Source organism: Triticum aestivum, chromosome 6B (assembly GCF_018294505.1).
Source record: "Triticum aestivum cultivar Chinese Spring chromosome 6B, IWGSC CS RefSeq v2.1, whole genome shotgun sequence".
Taxonomy (NCBI): Eukaryota; Viridiplantae; Streptophyta; class Magnoliopsida; order Poales; family Poaceae; genus Triticum; species Triticum aestivum.
In genome coordinates, this window is record NC_057810.1 from 184,284,628 (window position 1) to 184,295,642 (window position 11,015).

The window sequence follows — 11,015 nt, forward strand, 5'->3', positions numbered from 1 at the left end:
CTTGTGGATAATACATGGATCATCATATTATGGGGGAGTGATATGCTTTGTGCATATCACAATCCTTATTAATATGAACAATTATGGGATGCCACTTATAATATATTTGAGATTATCTTATATCTCTGTGGCATGCAATGCCTTGTTTACATATGGCATTTTTGTGTGGTTTTGCCCATGGCTATCTTCAAAATCATATTTGGAAAATCGGTTGATTAAAGCTATTCCAATTGTTGCTTTGCATGATGATCTATCTAATTGGAATGTTAATAATATACTATCCAAGCATTGTGTTTATTTCTAAAACTCTCATGTTATGCTTGTGTTAGTATAGATGATCATGTACTTATTTTGTTTCTACACCGAATGATAACCCAAAATGCCATTTTGTTCAAATTCATCTTATTGGTTTGTATGGAGGTATGGGATTTTGCTATCTCATTGTTTATAGTGTCCTACATCTACTTGAGTGAGATATTCCTATGAGTATGTGTGCAATGCATATCTTATACGTGCTCGTTGGTTTTCTTTGGTTCATATGTTGAACTTTGTGCGCTATCATATGTTGATTTGTCACTTTGATTCATTTTAGACACATTAATGACTAGTGATGTTATTGGAAGTATTAACGGTTATGTGTTCATTTGTCCAATTTGTATCTCCCTAGCTTTTGGTAGGCTTGTGCATGCATATTTACTATGTGTAAATTCACATGCCTTGTTTTCTTTATTTTATCCATCAAATTCTTAATAGCTAAGATGTGCATGAAATTCAAATTCATATCGATATGCACATACTTAAGTGGTTTTACCCTATGTGTTGTAGTTGTGCTAACTGCTTCGGACCCAATAAGTTTGGGGACCATATTATATTTAAAATGTTTTAGGTACATTTGAGAAGCATTGGGTGCTTGGCTTATTCATGAAGGTGGTGGCACTATGAGGAAATTAGAACCAAGATTGGACATATTATTGATCTACGACTTCATACCAATGCTATCTCGGTAACAACTATTTACTTCATGCATATATATATATAGAAATGGGGTCAACCGTGTGTAGGTTGCATCATGGCATGAATTTCTTGACTCATTCATGTGATACTTGTATCCTTTCTCAAAGCATCCCAACAATGATCTCTTGTTGCTAGTTATGATGTCTTTGATGGTTGTGTGTTTGGAGTTCATTAATATACAATAAGATTATATTAAGCCATGTGCTATGCTTTCAAGCAAAGATCTCATTGGTATATTTTATGACTCCCGTTTGGATATCTTATTCTTTCCTTTAGTAACTATTTCATGTGTACATCCTTCTTTGTGGATATCATCTACCTAGAATCTTATACACATGAGAGAAGTTACATCTCTAGTTGATATCCCTATTCTTTCATGTCCACCATTTCATTCTCTTTTTATATCTTTGGTGGCTCCATGGAAGCATTTGTTGTATGAGTGCGTTTATTACCTCTTTGCATCTTAGTGCACTCATTTTTGGTGAAGATTATTGTCCTCATGCTTGTCTTGAGAAACCTATTATTTCCTATCTTCATCATGGGTTGTCACAAGCTTTGATTTAATTTTCTATTAGTGAGCTTGTGAACCCATTTGCTTGATGTGTGTGTGACCTTCTTAACTTCGTGTGTGTGGGAAGGACATGTCTTGCACCTTGTATCTCATTTACTCAAGACTATGTTGATTCTTAATTCTCATCCTTATATTAGTCTTCTCAAGTGCTTTGACGTGATTCACACACATCATTTTGGTTGTGCCTATTCTTAGGTTGCCTCATTCACATGTTGCTCAACCATATGCTTGTTGCAAATGCTAGGCTTCTTTTCTTATCTATGCTTGCTTGCAATTGTTTTGTGTTCTTATTGATTTTGGGGGAGTGATGATCCTATTTTGTGCACTTGTATCCAAATACAGAAAATATATTCTAAATAGTGCACAAATCATGGCGAGCTTCTCTATTTTCCTTAGAACACTCCTTTGCCCAAATCATAATATTCTTTTATCCTTTTGGCTTATCGGATCTTTTGATTGCTTGCTTCACTTTGTGTTATGCAAATGAGATCAATTTGTGCCATGTGCTTTGTGCCATGTTCCTTGCTATTATGACTAGGTTTCAGTGGTATAATAATGGATTCACTTGTGTATATCATGTTCTTATCAATTGCGTCTATTTTGTGTATGCATAGTTTCTTTGTGGATACATATCATGATTATGATTGGACACTCAGAAATTTTTCTACATGAGAAAGTTCATATCTTTCCTTGATATCATTTATTCCTTGCCGGCCACTTTGTTTGTTTCCTCTTATTCTTATGGTAGCTTTGGTAAGAGGTTGTGTCATGAGTGCTTGTATGTTTGACATATAATCTTGCACACTCATGTGTTTTGATTGTTTTCCTCTCATGTCTAATGCTTGTTTTCATATCTTCATATCTGGTTGCATTCTATAGATTCTGAGCTCCTCAAATTTTTAATTATTGTATATGTGCACTTGCGTTCACTCACATTTTGTGATATGCACACATCAAGGAGGAACTCATACTATATTGGTCTTCTAGATGTTTTGTGTCACGCCCAATATGCGACCCTATCCAAAAGGAACTCGAAGGTCCCACCAAGGATAGACCCGCATATTGAAACGCTTTTGCAAGGTGGATATCATCACATTAACATTACATAATAGATGGGGATACATACATAAGGCATACAATGCCACACGAATACAACATCATCTTACATAAGAGCACCATCCGACTACGGATGAAACACAAACAGAAACTCAAACGACATCCACCCTAGCCCAGGCTGCCGACCTGGAACCTATCCCCTGATCGAAGAAGCAGAAGAAGAACTCAACGCAAGCAAGCATCGCTCTCGCGTCATGATCATCGCAAAAACCTGTACCTGCAACTGTTGTTGTAGTAATCTGTGAGCCACGAGGACTCAGCAATCCCATTACCATGGGTATCAAGACTAGCAAAGCTTAAAGGGAAAGGAAGGGGTAAAGTGGTGAGGTTGCGGCAGCGACTAAGCATATATGGTGGCTAACATACGCAAATAAGAGCGAGAAGAGAACAAGCGGAACGGTCGTGAAGCTAGCAATGATCAAGAAGTGATCCTGAACTCCTACTTACGTCAAACATAACCCAGAAACCGTGTTCACTTCCCGGACTCCGCCGAAAAGAGACCATCACGGCTACACACACGGTTGATGCATTTTAATTCGGATCTGGTATCAAGTTATCTACAACCGGACATTAACAAATTCCCATCTGCCTAGAACCGCAGGCACGGCTTTTGAAAGATTATACCCTGCAGGGGTGTCCCAACTTAGCCCATGATAAGCTCTCGCGATCAACGAAGGATATACCTTCTCCCAGGAAGACCCGATCAGACTCGGAATCCCGGTTTACAAGACATTTCGATAATGGTAAAACAAGACCAGCAAGACCGCCCGATGCGCCGACAATCCCGATAGGAGCTGCACATATCTCGTTCTCAGGGCAACACCGGATGAGCAATCCGTACAACTAAAACCAGACCTCAAGTTTCCCTGAGGGGGCGCTGCAAAGGGCTCTAGTTCGGACCAACACTTAGACAAGCACTGGCCCGGGGGGGGGGGCTATAATAAAGATGACCCTCGGGTTAATTACTCCCAAGGGAAATGTAGGTGGTGGTGAGGCAAATGGTAAAACCAATGTTGGGCCTTGCTGGAGGAGTTTTATTGAAAGCGAACTGTCAAGGGGGTCCCATAAATCACCCGACCGCGTAAGGAATGCAAAATCCGAGAACATAACACCAGTATGATGGAAACTAGGGCGGCAAGAGTGGAACAAAACACCAGGCATAAGGCCGAGCCTTCCACCCTTTACCAAATATATAAATGCATTAATAATATAAGAGATATTGTGATATCCCAACATAACCCTGTCCACCATGGAGCAATCTTCAACTTCACCTGCAACTAACAACGCTATAAGAGGGGCTGAGCAAAAGCGGTAACATAGCCAAACAACGGTTTGCATAGGAAAAGTGTCAAAGGTTAGAGGTTCATGGCAATATGGGAGGCTTGATAAACAGGTGATAGGTAGCGCAGCAAAGCGATAGAACGAAGCAACTAGCATAACAATGATAGTAGTGAGATCCAGGGTAGCGGTCATCTTGCCTGAAATCCCGCAAGGAAGAAGAACGAGTCCATGAAGAAGATGAAGCCACGAAGACGAACCAAGCGTAGACGAACGAATCCTCACGATCGCAACGAAATGGGAACTATCGAGAAGAAGCACACAACATAGTAAACACACCACACATGAACAAGACATGATGCTCAACCAAGTATGATGCAAGGCAAGACTACATGAAGCTTCTCATGGCAAGAGATGATGCAAACAAGAGCAACACATCAAGACAAGATTAAATGAGGCCGGGAACAACATATAACAATTGCAGTAAGTCCTCATATGCAAATTTCGAAGTTGGTACAGATCTGAATAAACCTTATGTTCAAGTTGTTAAACATCAAGTTAAGATGCACCATGATGATCTATACGAGATTCTAGTCAAGTTACATATAAAGTTCATTTAATTCGGAGCTACGGCCTAGAAAATATGAGCAAAACAAGTTAAACATGGCATTGATGCGAAATGCACCCAAACATCAAGAAAACACCTCAAAACAAGGATGCAACATGATAATATGAAACTACATGAAATTCTAAGCAAGTTTCATATAGAGCACACTCAAAACGGAGCAACGGTTCAACACACACTCTATACAAGTTTAAAGGACAAGCTGTTCAAAACATCAACTAGGCATATTGCAAGCACCAAAACAACATCCTACAGGACCTCAACATGAAAACAAACGACATGGGCATGAAGTACAGGTAAAGCATAACAAAAAATGAACACTGAGCTATCTCCAGAAATCACTAGAACATGCTCAAACACACATGGCAAGATTGCAAATAATAACAGTTTCAGACTTTACAGAAATTAACATCAGGTTGCAATGTTTAGAGCTATCAAACCACATGTTACAGGAACTTAACATGGCAAACAAAGGCATGTCATGAATCTACTAAACCCATAGATCAAAAGTCCCTTACTGACCATAAGCCAAAAAGGACCAGAAGATATGATGGCACCCATGTAAACATAGCAAGTTTCGTTAACAGATTCAGCAAACAGAGCATGGCATTGACAGAATTATGAAGGCATCTTCGTGAGCTCGATGCACTCACTATAGAGCATTTCATGATAAACTAAGCATACATACATCAAGAAGACATGGCATACAAGCTATACATGGCAAGAAGAACATCATAGCATACACGGATCAACTACAACAACCTTGGCAAAATTGAATAACATGTAAACAATCTGCCAGGAAACATTTCGAAGCAAAAGTAGAGCACGAAAATGACCTGCTAGACTACTCCATAATTGCAACCAAGGGCATTAATGGATAGAGAACAACCATATGTTCAAAACACCCTTACTAAAGTATCTCAAAATATGCATGGATCTCTTTGTAGCATCATGTTTACATGGCATCAAAATAATAGCAGAACAGGGACTGAAATCAGCAACATTACGAAGCCTAGTTTGCATGCTTGTGCTAGTCACCACATTGATCACAAAAATACATGGTAAGCACCTCTGTAAAGAAGACATAGCATAGATTAAAACACATGTAGACATCAACCTCATAGGATGCACACATCAATCATGGCAAAAATGACAAAAGAGCTCGTTATAACAGTTTCAGCAGATTAACATCATGAAGCACTCTTGCAACGATGATTCGGGCATCAAGATGAGCTCAAATGAATATGATGCAATGGAATGAAATGATTTACTCGTTGAGGCGAACAATTTGACATATTACACGCATGAAACGGAGCTACGGATGCAGAAATACACTGCGATGACCATGGCATGATAATGTAACAGATTCGGGGACAACAGTTTTCTGAAAAAGACAGACCGAGCGCAATATAGCAATATGTCGCCTGGGCGGGGAATAGGTGTATCTCACCACGGGCTTCGGCCTAGAGAGGAAGGAGAGGCAGGCCGGGGCTGGGCCGAGGAGATGGGCCAGCCGGGGGGCGCGACCCACGTGCAGAGGCACAGCTGCGCGTGTGCCCGCACGCGCGCAGGGTCGGGGAAGGTCGCGCTGGCGGCGGTTTCCGGCGATGGAGGGGCGGCGGCGGGGTCCGACGGGGCCGGCAAGGGCGGAGGAGGCCATGGGGCGCGGTTCCGGCCGGATCCGGACGGATCTGGCCCCGAGGAGGCCGGCGGCGAGCGGGATGCGGAGGCGGCAGCGACGAACTCCGGCAGGCCGGCGCGGGAGGCGTGCGGGACGGCGCCAGCGGTGAAGGCGAATGGCGGCGGGGCACCGACGAGGAGGCGACGTCCTGCGGGGCGCGGGGCGGAGTCCGGTGGCGGCGGCGAGGGCGGGACTCCCTCCCGATCCAGATCGGATCGAGGAGCGGGACCGCGGGCGACGGGCGCTGGCTGCGAGCGGGATCCGGGCTCGGGCGGGCCTCCCAGGGCCCGATCTGGGTCCTAGCGGCCCTGGCAGCGCTGACTGGTGGGGGGAGCGAGGCAGGGACATGTGGCGCGAGGGGATTGGAGGGGAGCTGCGGCTGGCTGAGGTGGCGCCCTAGGAGTGCTGGAAAGACGTGGTGACGGCGGCGCCAAGTGGCGGAGGCGGGATGGGCCAGCACGGAAAATGAGGAGAAGGTGGGAGGTGGCGGCTGCAGGAGGTTAGGGGAGGCTAGGGGCTAGGGTTGCCCAATTTAGGAAGGAGGGGTGTTTATATAGGGTAAGGCTAGGGTTAGGGGGGGTTTTGGAGGGGTTTCGGACCCTCGGATCTCGATCTGGCGGTCCGGAGCGGAGGGGGTTTTAGGTGGGCTGCAGGTGGGCTGTGACGAGAGGGTCTGGACTGAGGGGAGAGAAGAGAGGTGCGGCCCGGCGGCAGTTTCGGAAGCCGAAACGTCCGACGAAGGTACCGACAACGGTACCGCTATACATTTAATGGTTGGGCTATCAGATGGACTCCGAATGTGACGAAACTTGGCAGGCGGCCTGTCTACACTATAATAAGACCGCACGACAAGTTGCAACCCATTCCGAGAACATTTTTATGCCACTTATAAAATAATATTTCGGAGGTGCCGCGGGCGCGTGCGAGTGTGTCTAGGCTCCGAACGGACAACGGAGAGGACCGGCGGAACCCGAACGGATGCAAGTTTTGAAAAACATGCAAATGAAATGCAGATGATGACATGGCAAAATGTAACACGCAAGCAAATGACATGGCAACGACGGCAAATAACTAGGAAACACCTGGCACATCGAATCCGGGGCGTTACATTTTGTCTTCCATTTTGGCATTTGTTGCCAATGGGGGAGAAGTTTAGAGGGTTTAAGATAAATATATTTGAAGTTCTTGTTGTAATTCATGCATACCCACCCTAGTTATATATGCTTGTTGCATGAATGAATATATAGAAAAAAACTCCAACTAGTTTATATCAACCAATATATGCAATGAAATTCAAAGTTCATTCACACATGCATATATTGTGGGGGAGCTTGCTCTATATATTGAGGTCTTACTAACATCAAATGCTTGTGTAGTGTTTTGATGTTAGTACAACCGGTTTTGATAAACATCAAGTTTCTTTGTGATAATCAATGTTATCAAAGTCACCGCAAGTATACAATTTATCCTAGAAAAAGTGTGTGCTTGTGTAAAAATTCATTATATAAACCCTCTTGTTGAGATTGTCATCAATTACCAAAATGGGGGAGATTGAAAGTACATGTTGTCCCCATGTGTGGTTTTGGTAATTAATGACAATCCTTATGGACTAATGTTTGCATTGAGATATACATTTGAAGGTTAGTCCCATTGGAATATGATTGAAGAATAATGGAAGACAACTCCTTTGAAGCAATAGTTACATTGAGATGATCAAAACGAAGTTCATTGGAGTATCTTAAGGAGTGGCTCAAAGATATGATCATAATGGACTCATGTGTGAGTCATGATTGATCAAGTATTCAAGCAGGCTATTCAAGTGAAGAATTCAATATACCCTTCAAGAGGTCAAGATTAAACATGGAGTAGAGATATAGGTTGACCAAGATGAAGCTCAAAGATCGAACTCTAAATGGCCAACACACGAGGCGCAAATGATGCACCACATAAGATCTTGTGGTATGATAAGAAATTATCAATTGCACTCTGTGTACTAACCCATACTATGTGTTGTCTATGTTTCTGAGGGTTAGGTGATGCTCATGGGCTCGCATCGAGAAAGAGATTTCAAGTGTCTATGAGAGGATGATATCAAGTGTTGGTGATCATGGTTGACAAGGGCAAGTTCAAGATAACCATCCCAAAGGATTACATGCTTGAAGCTTGTGGATGATCACATGATGGACAAGTGAAGATGAATACGAAGCAAAGCTTCCCCACATTGTGTATGGGGGAGAGACTTGAAGACTTCACCAATGTCTTGCCTTCATCTTGAGCCAATAATAAACATCAACATCAAGCTCAAGTGAACGGCTCGTGTCAAAGGTATTAGTTCCTTTGACGTTAGTGTTGTGGAGTGATGACCACCAGAAAGAAACATATACACTCAAGAATGGATTCTCGATAGCTATGTAGTGTAGCTCTTTTATGATTCTTGAGTTATAGGGATCCCGCACTATTAAGAGGGTCAAAGGGGTTTTTGATGGATTTGCTCAAGTCAACATCTTCTATACACAATTCCACTCATATCCTATATACCAAAGAAAAGCCAAAGCCAAATAGTTTCCCAAAATATATGATCTAACATTTCCATACTTTGCACCCTCCATTTTGGTTTATTTTGGGTGGTTCTCTATCTGAGGACCTGGAGCTTTTCCATAGCTTCAAAACGAGCCCATGATCATCAAAATCGGAGTTTGTATGAAAAGTTTACGCATGTTTTACTTTCGGTATGCTGGCTGTTTTCTGCGGGGACAGAAGTTCCGGGCATCCCGGAAGTTCCGGGCAAGTTCCGGGGAAAGTTCCGGGTTAACTAGAGAGTTTGCACATATGTGTTCAATAGGGGGCCCGAAAGTTCCGGGTTGCGTTTTTCTGTGCGTAACGGGCAGATTTTGTTGGGCACTATATACGGCACCCTTCTTCCCCATCGAGTGTGTGCTTTTGGATCTGTGATTTCCCCATTCTTTTGAGCTCTATCCTCCTCCCCCAAGCCTCAAAACTCTAATCCATTTGGGGGGAAACTACCCCATGGATCTAGGGTTCATTGGTTGACCTCCTCCATTGTTCCTCTCCTCTCCCATCCCTCCATAGCATTAGTTGCTTTTGGTGGGATTTGAGAGAGAGGGATTTGAGCCTTCTCGTGCTACACCCCGAAGAGATTTATGAGAGTTCTTGAGAGAGATTTCATCCAAGCATACAACCACTTCTCCTCTCTCTTTTGACCAAAGCAATTCGTGATTTGAGCAAGTCTTGAGCATTTCCCCCTTAATCTTGTTACTCTTGGAGGTTGGAGACTCCTAGGCGGTAGGAGTGCTCCGGTGAGGAATCAACTTGTGATTTGTCCCCCAGAAAGTTTGTGAAGGTTTGGAGGCCACCTCAAGGTCTACCACTAGTGGTTGGGAATCGCTTTCGTGGTGATATCTCAAGGAGAATAGGGTGATCCTTCGTGGCGTTGGTGTGCCTTCGTGGTAACATCCACCTCTCTAACGATGACTAGCTTCCCTCCAATGAAGTGAACATCGGGATACATCATCGTTTCCGTGACTTCGATTATCCCTAACCCTAACTCCTTACTTGTGGTTTACCTTGGTCACTTGACTGCGCATTCACTATTCTTGTTGTCCTCATTATATTGTGTTGGTTACCATATCGTAGAGATTATTTTGGCCAACACTTTATAGTCCGCAATTCATACTTCCTACTATTGTTCTATCTTGTGTTTAGTGTGAATTGCTAGCTTGTAACATATCTTGTGTAAGCTTGTAGTGCTTACTTGAGTTTGCTTGTATCATTCAATTCCATATATTGTGATACAATTTGTGTAAGCTTGTATTGCCTACTTGTGGGTGTGTGTATTATTCATTTCCATATCTCGTGATATTTTGTGTAACTTACTTGTGCTTACTCATATCCTCGTTGTGCTCATCTTGTTTATGCTAAGTTGTTGGTGCACTTAGTGAGCCTAATATATTTATGATTTGTGCTTGAAAAGTATCCTCTTAGTTTATTCCCGCATTAGGATATAGATAAATCCGTAAAAGATTTTAAAACGCCTATTCACCCCCCTCTAGGCGACATCGTGGTCCTTCTAGTGTTGTACTATTGTTTTGCTGTAGGTGACTAGCAACAGAGGAAAGTTTTCCAGGGGGTTTCATTTACACCCTTGAAGCTTACTGATGTTTCGTTAGCAGGAGAGGAAACTTAAGTATTTGTATTAAGAACTGTAGATTCAATAAAATAGTGTAATATCTATGAGTTGTTGTGTTAGAAAGGTCGGTTCCGAACTAAGATTCAGATTTCAGAACATACACACACATTGCCCAGTTGCTACTTTCTAGAAGTTTTACCAAGTACAGTTACATGTCAGCTTTTAGAAGTTTTACTAAGTACAGTTACATGTAAGCTGTTAGGAGTTTTATTAGTAAGTACAGTTACATGTCAGCTGTTAGAAGTTGTACTAAGTACAACTACATGTCAGTTGTTAGAATAAGCTGGGATAAAAATATATTAGAAAGGCCTGATAATGCCATAGTCATTTTCCTTGTAAAAAATAAAATAAAATGTTACCCATTTTGGACTGAAAACATGTTGCACGATCAGGACTACATTGATGTTGTATGATTACTTCTTGCTACACAAACCTAAATCTTTCTTGTAGTTGGTGACATGTGCTTTAATGTCTTCACGTTTTGCTAGGCATAATTGGCTTGTCCTGAGGAGATAATCCTTGG